Source organism: Mustela erminea, chromosome 12, assembly GCF_009829155.1.
Source record: "Mustela erminea isolate mMusErm1 chromosome 12, mMusErm1.Pri, whole genome shotgun sequence".
Classification (NCBI taxonomy): domain Eukaryota; kingdom Metazoa; phylum Chordata; class Mammalia; order Carnivora; family Mustelidae; genus Mustela; species Mustela erminea.
The window spans coordinates 3,277,170-3,288,542 of NC_045625.1; the positions used below are offsets into that span (position 1 = coordinate 3,277,170).

Here is an 11,373-nt window from a genome sequence, read left to right on the forward strand (position 1 = left end):
CGGTCTGGGCCTTTGGGGGCCCCTCGACAAAGACAGGCCGGAGGCTCAGGCTCACCGACTTACTAGAGAGCGAGTTTCCCCCTTTCTCAGGGTTGTCCATCAGGTTGTCCCCCACTGAGGCGGGGAGTGGGCAGGAGGGACCCCAGCTCCGCAGACGGCCGGGCCCGAGTCCCACCTGCTGTCGCTGCTGGGCGACTCTTCCCCTCTGTGGGTCCCCGTCCAAGCTGGCCAAAGGGGAGTGATGAGGGACTCAGGAGACGAGGCTCTGACCACGGGACTAAGAGTCCCGCCGCACGTGGGTCCCTTTGCTGCTGTCTCTGAGTCCCAGAGCCACGCTCTTGGGGGTCTGGGTCTCCCAGGTGCCCTGACTTCTGAGGCCCTTGGAGCCTCAGCCTGTCTGCACAGCTCCCCCCTCCATCCCCAGGGCCTTGGGGCCTCAGGCCCAAGACAGGCTCCCGCAAGTCTTTGGCGACAAATGAATGGTAGAGAAGGACAAGGAATGAAGGAAGCCTTCCTCCCTGGTCCCGAAGAAGAGCACATGCGCTGCCTGGAGAGTCGGCTCACAGAACCCAGGCAGGGGCCACCGGACGTCTGCGCAGCCAAGTGGGCACACTGCCCGCAGAAAGGGACAAGGAAGTCTGGAGGTCAGGGCCCCCGGCAGGAGCGGCGGGTGTGCATCTGTGCACGCGGTGGGACATCCAGATACACAGACACAAGGACGCAGCCGTCGTGGGAAGGGCCCAGTCAAGCTGCACACCGGTCTCCGGTACCCGACTCCCTCCTGCTCCGCTTTCTCACCCGGGGGGCGGGGTGGGGTGTCCGAGCTCTGTCTCTGCCCCTCTGTGCCCTTGCACAGGCAGGCTTGCTCAAATGAGACGGTGGGTTTGGGCCCGATAGCCCTGGGGCAATAGCAGACCCCCAGGGTGGAAAGTGAGTCAGAGCCTAACTCCATCCACGAACCAGGCAAAATCCAGGTGAACTCGCAATGGAGGAAACTCCTGCAGAAACACAGAGGCCTTGGTGGGGAAGCCTGGCGGATAGAGATGGGAATCTGGGTGAAGAGAGAAACAGAGACACTGCTTAGGACCGCTGGGCACAGTTATGTGGGTTGTGCACTGCCCCAGTCTAGATCTGTCAACAACAGCAAGCACAGCTGGGGCCACCCTTTCCAGAGCAAGCTGACCTGTTCTCTGGCCTTCGACAGTCGCCACAGACTTCCCCAGCCAGAGGCCCTGACAAATGAGTTCCTGAGTCTAGGAGACTGGGCCCAGAGGTCAGAAGCAAGGCACCCCAGCTCAACGTGAACCACCCTGCTGCACCCTGCCTCTGCCTGGACGTCTGCCAGCACCGCAGCCAACACCCACCTGCACTGGCGCCGTCAGACCCAGTCACTGAGCTCATGAGCTCCGAGCCAGAGCGGCAGCCCCGCCCTGAACCCGGCCACCTCCACCCGGCCGTCCCCCTGCCCCCAGGCGGGGTCACCGATCCAGCACGCAGAAATGCAGGACAGCGTCAGACTTGAGTTTCAGATGAAGAAGGAATACGTTTTTAGCTAAGTGTGTCCCCTAAGTTAGGACATATTTGTACTAAAAAATGTGATTTGTTGTCTACCTGAAATTCAACTCAAACTGGGAGTCCTGCACTGGATCCGGTGACCCCTTCCCCAGACTAGGGGTGGATCCCCTGTGCCCACCTCTGGGTCCTCCCCGTCCATGTCCCCCGCTCTCACTGCCCCCACCCCAACCAGCCTGCCCTCTGCCATACGCTGGGCAGCACTGCCCTCTAGTGGACAGACCGCGGCAGAGGGGAGGAGCGGAGGGAGGCGCTCCTGGGGCTCTTGGGGGGGGGGGGGCCTGGAGGCAGGGGCAGCAGAGACCCCAGCCAGCCACTGAGGCCGCTGGCTTGCAGCATGCTCCCTGTTTGCCCCCAGTGCCTAGCATGGGGGAGACAGGAGCTCCTTCTTGCCCCGCTCCCTCCTTCCTCTGGCTCCCTGGTGCCCGTCCCAGCTCCTCTCTCCTCCTGCCCTCCTGTCCCAGCTCCGCACCGACACGTCTTCCCTGGCTGCCATCCACCGTGCGGGCACCCCTAAACAGTGGCGCTTGTGGAGGCCCTGGACGTGGCCTGGGAGGCCTCCCTCCTCCATAACGAGGTACTGAAGAGGGCACCTGGGTGGCTCAGCGGGTTAAGGCCTCTGCCTTCGGCTCGGGTCATGATCTCAGGGTCCTGGGATCAAGTCCCGTATCGGGCTCTCTGCTCCGCGGGGAGCCTGCTTCCTCCTCTCTCTCTGCCTGCCTCTCTGCCTACTTGTGATCTTTCTCTGTCAAGTGAATGGATAAAATCTTTTTTTTTTAAAGATTTTATTTATTTATTTACAGACAGAGATCACAGAATCACAGAATTTACAGACACAGATCACAGCCCCAGAATGGATAAAATCTTTTAAAAAAATTTAAAAACAAAAAACAAAAAAACAGACGTACTGAAGAGTGTCCGCTGCGACTGTGTTGATCCAAAGACGGATGTCAGATTCAACCATAACAGTTCATTTTTTTCCTCTTCTGAAAGACAAGGAAAACACATCTTTGGGCCCCTAAACACCTGGGGGCCGTGGGTCCCGAGCCATGAGCCTCGTGGAGCTGGGCCTGGCTCGAGCACCGTGTGCTGAGCATCTGTGGGTCCCGCCAGCCGAGGCTGCTCCTGGCCAGGCACCGGCTGTGCGTGTGGACCTGCAGCATGGCCTCCTGTGCCCAGGGGGTCTCTAGCTGGCAGAGGACCTTTACCTATGTATCCTGGGGGGGCCTGACACCCGGGAGACCCTGAGCCTGATCCCTAGGTTTCCTGAGACCACAACAGTGCAGCAGCCATGAGCCCTGCCCCACATGGATGGCGGCCCTGGAAACCAGGGCCCAAGCTGGCGTCTGCAGGCAGGGCGCGGGGCGGGGGCAGATGTGCTGCCCTCTGCCTGCCCCTCCCCTGGGTTCCCTTCCAGGTCCGGCATCCAGGGCAGGGCTCCAGGTGCTTTGCTGGGGGTCAGGAGCCTAGCCATCTGCATAGTATGAGCTCTCGGGCACCTGAGGCAGGCAGGCGGGAGGCAGCCTGGGCCAGGGCTCCCCCTGCCTCTGTCAGGGCCCTCAGGGAGCACACTGAGTCCTCCCAGCCTGCTGCAGTGCCCGGACACCGCAGAGCCTGGTCGCAGGGGTGAGACCCAAGCCCTGGGCCGCGACTCCTGCCCGCGTGTTTGGAGAGCCCTGTCCTTGCCCGGCTGCAGTTGGTGGATCTATGGGAGGGTCTATTTTTTAATTTATTTAAATACAATTAATTCACATATAGTGTCTCGTTAGCTTCAGGCCTTCAGATAAAGTTTCAGTTCCCTTAGATCTCGTCTAGGACCCCGCTCTGGAGCTCCCTCCTCCAGGAGGCCCCCCTGGGCTTCCCAGCTCAGGGGAGCCCCTTTTTTTGCACACCTGCCTTCCTGCCTTCGCCTATCTACAGTTTTGCGCGTCTCGGTGTGTGCAGGGCGAGGTGGTGTTCACACTTGCATCCCCGGGCACTGGCCAGCGGCTTCTTGGAGACTCGCTGCACTGAGTTCCAGGACCAACCAGAGATCACTGAGATCCCGGAGGGCTTTGGAGCAGGAGGTGAGGCGGGAGCCACTCACCCTGTCTTCTCGCGTGCACCTGCGGCCAGGGGGCCGGAGCCCTCTGTCCCAAGGGGCATGGACGGCCATCGGGCAGCCACTGCGTGTTCCCCCTGTCCCAGGAGCCCTGGCAGGGCTGGGAGGGAGCAGGGCAGGCCACCTCCCTGATGGGCCCTCCCGTCCTCCCCGTCCTCCCCAGTGACCTGCTCCACGACATCCCCTCACCCCCGCTTCCTCTCCCAGAGGAACCGCGACCTCTAGGTTTCCCTCTGCAGCCCAGGCTCTGCGCACCAGCAAGTCACCTTGCCACCTGCCCGGAGCTGTCCCCTGCCCGTGGGTCCCTCCTTGCCCTGAAGAGCCCTAGCCCTCGGTGAGGCCCCGAATACTGCCTCTGCCTGGATGGGGCCCTCCCTGAGATGCCTCCCCGCCCCGGACTCACACTTTCTCATCGCTCCGTGCGCAGCTAAACCCACTCGAGTCCGTCTCTGCGACATCGTGAGGTGTGGGTTTTTCTGGTGGAGGTTTTGCTCACCTTCCATTCCCAGGTCCCCGGGTCCCAGGTCCCTGATGGTGGAGTTCTCAGTAAATTCTGAATGAACGAGGAAATCATGGGCATCCAACCCCAGACCCTTCCCAGGGGCTGCCGCTTCCCAGCGCAGGAACGTCAGTCTGGGTCACCCAACACCTGCCCTCCCACACTAACCGCCCACACCGCTGGGTTCCTCCAGGAGGGGACCCCAGGCCCTGTGAACGGCCTGCCAGGCAGACCCTTGCCCCAGGGGCCACGGGGACCGGAGGGGGTGATCTCCCCAGCTCCTTGGCGCTGCTCTGCTACCCCCAGGTTCCCCCTTTCCTCGCAGGGCTTTCCCTGGCCATCCTGCGACCACCAGCTCTGGGCTGAGGTCCTTGGGGGCCTATGTCTGACGTTGGTTTTCCTGTGTCCTCTCCCCCGAGCAGTAGGTCACTGCCCACGGGCTTGTGCGCCTTGGAATAAAGGCTTTCTTGACCTTAATCGGCGGGAATCCTGCTGATCTAAATCAGGGCTGCTGGGGGAGATGGCACCTTGTGGTTGAGGCGTGGGGGAGCCCCACAGAGCTGGGGCACCCGCCTTCAGGGGTTGGAACCTCCCCCCACCCACCAGGCACCTGCTCCGACAGACGTCAGTTTGTTCCCTCCTTGGTGGAGAAGGTCTTGGGAGTCCCCTGGGCTCCAGACCCTGGAGTTCAGTGGTTCGGCAGCAGGAGGGGCTCGTGGGTGTCCAGCACACTGGCCACCTAGAGTGGGACGGACGGTGTCCACTTCCTTATCCAGTGCCCAGGTAGGGGGACCTTATTTGGAAAAAAGGTCTTTGCAGATACATTGAACTAAGGACCTAGAGATGAGTGGGTCATCCTGACTATCTGGGCGGGCCTAAGTGTGAGGACCAGTGTCCCTGCAGGAGATGACAGAGAAGAGACAGACAGACACAGGGAGAGGCCAGAGCCCAGGAGCACCAGGAGACGTGGGAGCCCACAGAGGCAGGCAGCACCCTCCCGAGAGCCTCCCGAGGGAGCACTGCCCTGCCCGAACCCGGAGCTTGGACTTCTGGCCTCAGAACACTGAGAATATAGTTCTGCTGTTTTAAGTAACCGTTTCTGGTCATTCATTGCAGAGGCCCCAGAAAATTCACTCATGGCTCTCTCCGGGCTGGTTCCAGAATCCAGAGCATAAGATGCCAAGTGCTGGTCCTGGGGAAGCTCACTGTTTGTGCGCCTAAGAGGGCAGGGGCCCTGGCCAGCAGCTGGCTCTGCTGGGATGGGGCGGGGGGAGGCGGCTGCTGCAGCCCAGGTTGGCTACCTGCAGGAGGTGTGGTCTCCCCATGGCCTGACAGACGAACACCAGGGCAAGAAGTCGGGGAAGAGAACTTTAGGCCAGAAAAGAGAGCAGGAGCTTCTCAAGGACCAGAAGTCCTGTGTGCGTCTGGCGTGGGATACAGCGCTGGGGCCCGGTGGAGAGCGGGCGGAGCTGGTGGGGCTGACCCCGGGAGGCAGCCAGCTCCTGCCACAGTGTGCAGCGGTCCGCCTCTCCGGGTGCTGAGGAGTTCTCTCTAAATGCCTTTCTGGGGCGCCTGGGGGGCTCAGTCATTAAGCGTCTGACTCTTTATTTTATTTTATTTTTTTTTTGAGATTTTATTTATTTGAGAAAGGGGCTGGAGAGAGCACAAGCAGAGGGAGAGGGAAATGCAGGCAGCCCGCCGAGCAGGGAGCCCGCCACAGGGCTCGATCCCAGGACCCTGGGATCATGACCGGAGCTGAAGGCTGACGGTTCACCCACGGAGCCTCCCCCCCACCCCCCCCAGGTGCTCCAGGCATCCGACTCTTGATTTCAGCTCAGGTCACGATCTCAGGGTCGTGAGACAGAGCCCTGTGACGGGTCTGTGCAGTCTGCCTCTTATTCTCTCCCCCTGCCTCTCTCCTGACCCTCTCTAAAAACAAGTAAATTAGAGAAAATAAGATAAAATGCCTCCTGGACTCTCTGTCCCTTGCTTTTCTGTTTCTCAGGACGTTCTCCCCATGGAAGATGCTTTTCTGCACGTCCGATTCTAAAACTGTCCTGTAACCCTTACCCGCCGCTGCGTGACCCCAAGCTAGAGCAGCTTAAAGCCCTGAACGGTTCTATGGTCCAGAATTCAGGAGCAGCATGGTGATGTGGTTTTTGACTCGGGGTCACTCTGACCTTGTGTCAAAATGTCAGCCAGGCATGTGGTCCTCTTTGCTGGGGCTGGGGGATTCCCATGCTGGTGCCGGCTGCGGGGCCCCTGGACGCTTGGACTGCGGGGCTGCTGGAGGGTCCTTACGACGTGGGTGTCGGCTTGCCCAGAGCAGGGGCCTCGGGGGGCCACCACCGATCTCGAGCTTGAGGCCGGGGTGGGAATGTAACGCCCCAGAGACTGCGCGCTCAGAGCCCGTGAGAACCTGGCATAGGGCCCCGACGGGCTCTCGCAGGAGCTCTGAAAGAGACTCTTCCTCCCTGACTTACAGGTGGCCAAGCTGGGTCTCAGGGGCGGTGAGCAACCCCTCAGGGCCACAGGCGGCCGTGCCAGCCTTCAGCCCCGCTCTGATGCCGCCCCCCACACCCCCGTGCCCCCCACGGCTTCCAGGCTTCCTCCCTCCGTCTCCCCTTCCCCCTCCCCCTCCCTCTCTAAACCGGCCCCTCCCCCAGCCCCCAGTGTTGCAGGAGTTTCTCCTGGGTGGAGGAGGTCAGTCTTGGAGGTCCAGAGCTCCCAAGGTCTAAAGAGGTCTGGGACAGAGGCAGACACGGCCCTGGGCACAGGGAACGCGGAGTCCCATGGAGACCCCGACGTGGGTGGGGGTGAGGCAGGTCTGCAGGGAGTCCCAGCATCCAGGGGGCCCAGCGACCTGTCAGACCAGAAGGGCCTCTGTTGGATGGGGGTGGGAGGTACCTGGAAGTCCCTGCGGAGGGAACAGTATCCATAAAAGCTCAGAGGCAGGCGAGAGCAGATGCATTCTGGGACTGAACGAAGAACAGGGTGGGCGTGGGGGCGGGGAGCAGCCAGCTGGACGCCCCCAGGACTAGCTAGGGCCCCAGTGGGGCGGCTTGGGGCTCTGCAGACTGTTTATCACTGAAGCCAGGGAGATAAAGCCTTTGACCCAGAATGTCACCGGCAGGGACCTGTCCTCTAGTGAATAATTGCGGAATCGGTATGGATTCAGCCAGGAGGCCACTCACCCAGCCTCGCTCAGGAGGTAGAATGCTCAGACCCCCCTACATGCCCGTCAAGAGGCAACGGGTTCCGTAAATTAGGGTCCGTTCAGGCAATAGAACCTGGGGCAGCCCATGAAGTGGGCGCTCAGACTGACCAAGCCCCTTCTATAGGAGAAGCCCATCTTCCGGGGCCCTGCGGGTCTGCCCTGGGACCCCCACCCCCCACCCCCCAGGGCCACAGCCCAGCACGAAGCCCCTTGAGAAACCCAAGATGCTGGGCGGAAACTAGTCTGTCTGGGGTCGGAGGGAAGCTTTTTTTTGTTACCACGACCGGACAAGTTCTTTTATGGACCATCAAGGTGAAAACACACTTAAAACTTCGCTCGGACCAGCAAGCCCCCAGGAAGGGCCCAGAGGACTCGGATTCTGTCGAGAGAGGCCGGTGCGCCGCTGGCCAAGGTCAGGCCGCCCAGAACAACCCAGCCTCGTGGCTCAGGCCCCGGGCACGCACACCTCAGGGTCTGGAGTCAGGTCATGGGATTGGGGTGGGCTCCCGGGGAGAGCTCTCTTGGCCTGCTGTGGGGCCACCATCTCGCTGTGCCCTCGCAGGTGGAGGTAGGTGGGGAGACAGACAGAGACGGAGGGTGGGGAGAACTCGGGTCTCTGCTCACAAGGGCACTAACCCCACCAGCCCCAAGGACCCCCTCCTAACAGCATCCCACGGGGATGGTCAGAACTTCAACACGTCCATTTGGGGACAGGATCCAGCCCCAGTAACCAAAAGTAAGAACAGTTGCGATCAGCAACAATGATGACAGGGTTTGCGCAGGGCGCAGGGCTGACACACACGCATGCCCCTAAAAAAATCCCACAATCACATGGACGTTTGCCAGTCTATCCCCAGGCGATACCAAAGTCATCGCTGTGGAAATAGTCACGGTCATGCCTATTCTCGTCCATCTGTCTCGGTCACATGGTGTTCTGCCCCGTCACTGGTCACTGGTCACCGAACGCCGTCTCTGCCAGCGTGAGGTCTGGAAGGCGCCGCCGTCGTGGACAGAGCTGGACCCGAGGGCCACCACACGCTGAGCTGCGAGACCCTCAGCCGAGCCGGGGGTGGCCCTTCCTCCCTCCGCCTGCCCCCCTCTGAAGTACACAAGCAAGGTATGATCATTTAGAAATACCGAATCAGGGCGTGTGTTACTCCAGACGGGACAGCAGCCCTCCGCATCCCCTGAAGGAGTCACGGCTGTTGGCCACCTTCTCGTGGCCTGTCCTTAGCCAGGGTGGGCAAGTGCACGTGTGTTCTAGTGTGCACGCACACACACGTGCACACGCACATTTACTAACGACACACAGGCTCGTGACGAACCAACAGTCTCATTCTACACACGTGGCTTGGCTTTGCAATTCGTTTTTGTCCCTGTAGTGGGAGGAATGATGCTCCCACACCGCAGTTATGTCCCCCTAGGGGTGTGACCTTACTGGTGACCTTCGCAGAGATGACCAAGGATCTCCGGGGAGGGCACCCTGGATTGCCTGGGCGGGCCCCGCGTCCCAGCCGGCGCCCTTCTGAGAGGAGGGGACACAGTGGGGTTGTCGTCCCGGAGCCCTGTGACTCCGGCTCCAGCTGTCCCCGGGCAGACAGAGATGGCCCCAGGTGCCTGGGGAGGTGGCCCTCCGCTGCTGACAGTATCCAGCCTGTCCTTCCCGACCCCCCAACCCCTGCACACATCCCGCTGGCCTGGAGAGCTGCCCCTACTGTCACGAGATCTCCCAAGCGTCCTCTTCTCTCTGGAAGCACACCCCCCCCCCCCCCCCGCCCCAGGCACTGAAAGAGTGTCCCTTCTCTGCATGCGTAGAATGCACAGCCCTGCTGGGGAGGGGCCCTGGGCTACCAGCGGCCCTCAGGCAAAACCCTGTGCTCCAGCCTCTTTTCCTAGCCAGAGGGAGCCCTCTGGGGCACTGGCCCTTGGTCCGGGCAGGTTTCCACGGAATCCTAGGCTCCCTCGGCTGAAGTTCCGCGTCCAGACTTCCCACCAAGCCTCCTCAGGACACTGCTGCCAGCGGAGCCCTCCCCCTCCACACCCTGCTGGAATGCGTACAGTTCCATTACTGGTCCAAGCGGCTGCCTCCGGCCTCCGCGCACTCTGTTCCTCTGCCTGGAAGCCCGATCCTCCCTGGCCCCACCCCCGCGCTCCTCCTCTAGGTCTCTGTGCGGACATCGCCTTCCCCAGGCCTGACGGTCCCCAGCATGTGCTGGGCCCCTATTCTCCGCCCCTCCCAGAATGCCTGTCTGAAGGGGATGACATGACCCCTGACCTCAGTCCAAGGCCACTTGGGGCCTGGGGCAGGGGGATAGGCTACTGGAAGGGTGATGTGTCCAGGGGCCCAAGTCTCCATTTCTCCGTTTTTCCTGTGACTTGTGCCCAAGACTACGGGGTCCCAGCTCCGTGGGACACATGGCTCTCCAGAGGAGGACGACGTTTCCGCGCTTTTCTGCAGCCAGGCTGGTCATGTGACGAAGCTTGCAGGGACGGAGACCAACGTGGGAACAGAGGTCCAGGTCCTTAAATGGAAAGGCTTGAGCTTCCTCTTGCTGGAGTGTGGGGGTGACGGCTGGGGCTGGAGCAGCCACTTTCGACTCCAAGACAGAAACCATGTCTTGAGAACACCAACACCAAGAGGGCAGGAGTTTAAGTCCCTGGACAGCATGGGTTCCCAGGCCTCGGCGTGCTGAGTGGAAGACAAACACGCGCAGCTCCTGATGAAGCCGCTTGTGTTCTGGGACCCCTCAACTTACAGGGACTCTCGGCTGTTCCCTCTGTGCGGTGAGTGGGAGGGTGGTCCGGCTTCCCAGATTTATATCCACCGGGAAGTCAGAACGTGCCCCCTTTGGAAACAGCTCTTGGAAGACCATGTGAGGACACAAAGGCAGAGAGGGACACACAGGGGCACAGGCGGCCTGCGAGAGAGCAAGCGGAGGCCGCAGGGCGCAGCTCCGAGTCCCGGAGCGGCAAGGATGGCTCACAACCCCGGAAGCCCGAGAGGCCGCGACTGTCCCCCGGCGCCTGCAGAGGGAGGCCGAGCCCGCGGACACCTTGCCTGCAGACTTCTTTCCGGAACTGGGAGAATCGGTCCCTTTGTCGTCAGCCGTTCAGTCCGTGACGTTGTCACAGCAGCTCCAGGAAACCAGTATGGTTTGCCACTTGCAAAATCACACATTAAAGACACCCCACTTGGGGCGCCTGGGTGGCTCAGTGGGTTAAAGCCTCTGCCTTCGGCTCAGCTCATGATCCCAGGGTCCTGGGATCAAGCCCCACATCAGGCTCTCTGCTCCATGAGGAGCCTGCTTCCCCCTCTCTCTCTGCCTGCCTCTCTGCCTACTTGTGATCTCTCTCTGTGTCAAATAAATAAATAAAATAAAAAAAAAAGACACCCCACTTTGGGGCTGCGCACCGTGGGCGTAAGTGACAGCCGCTGGCTGACTCTGGGTCACTTCTGGACGCCCAGGACGGCAGGTGCTTGCTCTCTACCCACCGAGCAGCCCCACCACCCCGTGGGCCACTGTTGTCCCCACAGATCCCTCGTGGCCCCACTTCCCAGAGGAGGGGCGACATACCAGACTTCATACTCCGGATGCAGAGGTGGTCACTGCACAGCAGACGGGACTCCTGCTCACAGCGGGGTCCCCCATCTCACAGTCCCCAGACAGTGAGCCCCAGATCCTGGCAACCTGACTCCATCAGACTTCAACCTGGTCTCTGGGCTCCTCCCTCAGCACAGGCTGCTTTCCCAAGCCGAGCCACCAGCTGGTCACGCCCTTGTGGCCCCTGACACCGTACGGGATGCGTGTATCAGTTCTCTCCGGTCATCTGACAACCGCGCTCCTTGTATCACAAAGGCCACCCACAGTGGGCTGGTTCACATGTCCTGCCACCCCGGTCCCTGCTGTTGCCGAGCCTTGGGACAGCCTTGTCCCAAGTTCACGGATGAAGATTTCTGGCTCCAACTCTGCGCCCTCTTCCCGG

General features: G+C 61.2%; 1 long non-coding RNA gene across 1 annotated transcript; it reads right to left on the reverse strand.

Annotated features, from left to right (window-relative positions):
- Positions 1 to 6,064: 6,064 nt before the first annotated feature.
- LOC116570473 lies at positions 6,065 to 9,160 on the reverse strand. The gene is made up of 3 exons (XR_004277440.1): positions 7,080 to 9,160; positions 6,353 to 6,531; positions 6,065 to 6,101 (listed from the first exon to the last, which is right to left on the reverse strand). It is a non-coding gene; the product is annotated as an uncharacterized LOC116570473 (long non-coding RNA).
- Between the last annotated feature and the right edge of the window lie 2,213 nt (positions 9,161 to 11,373).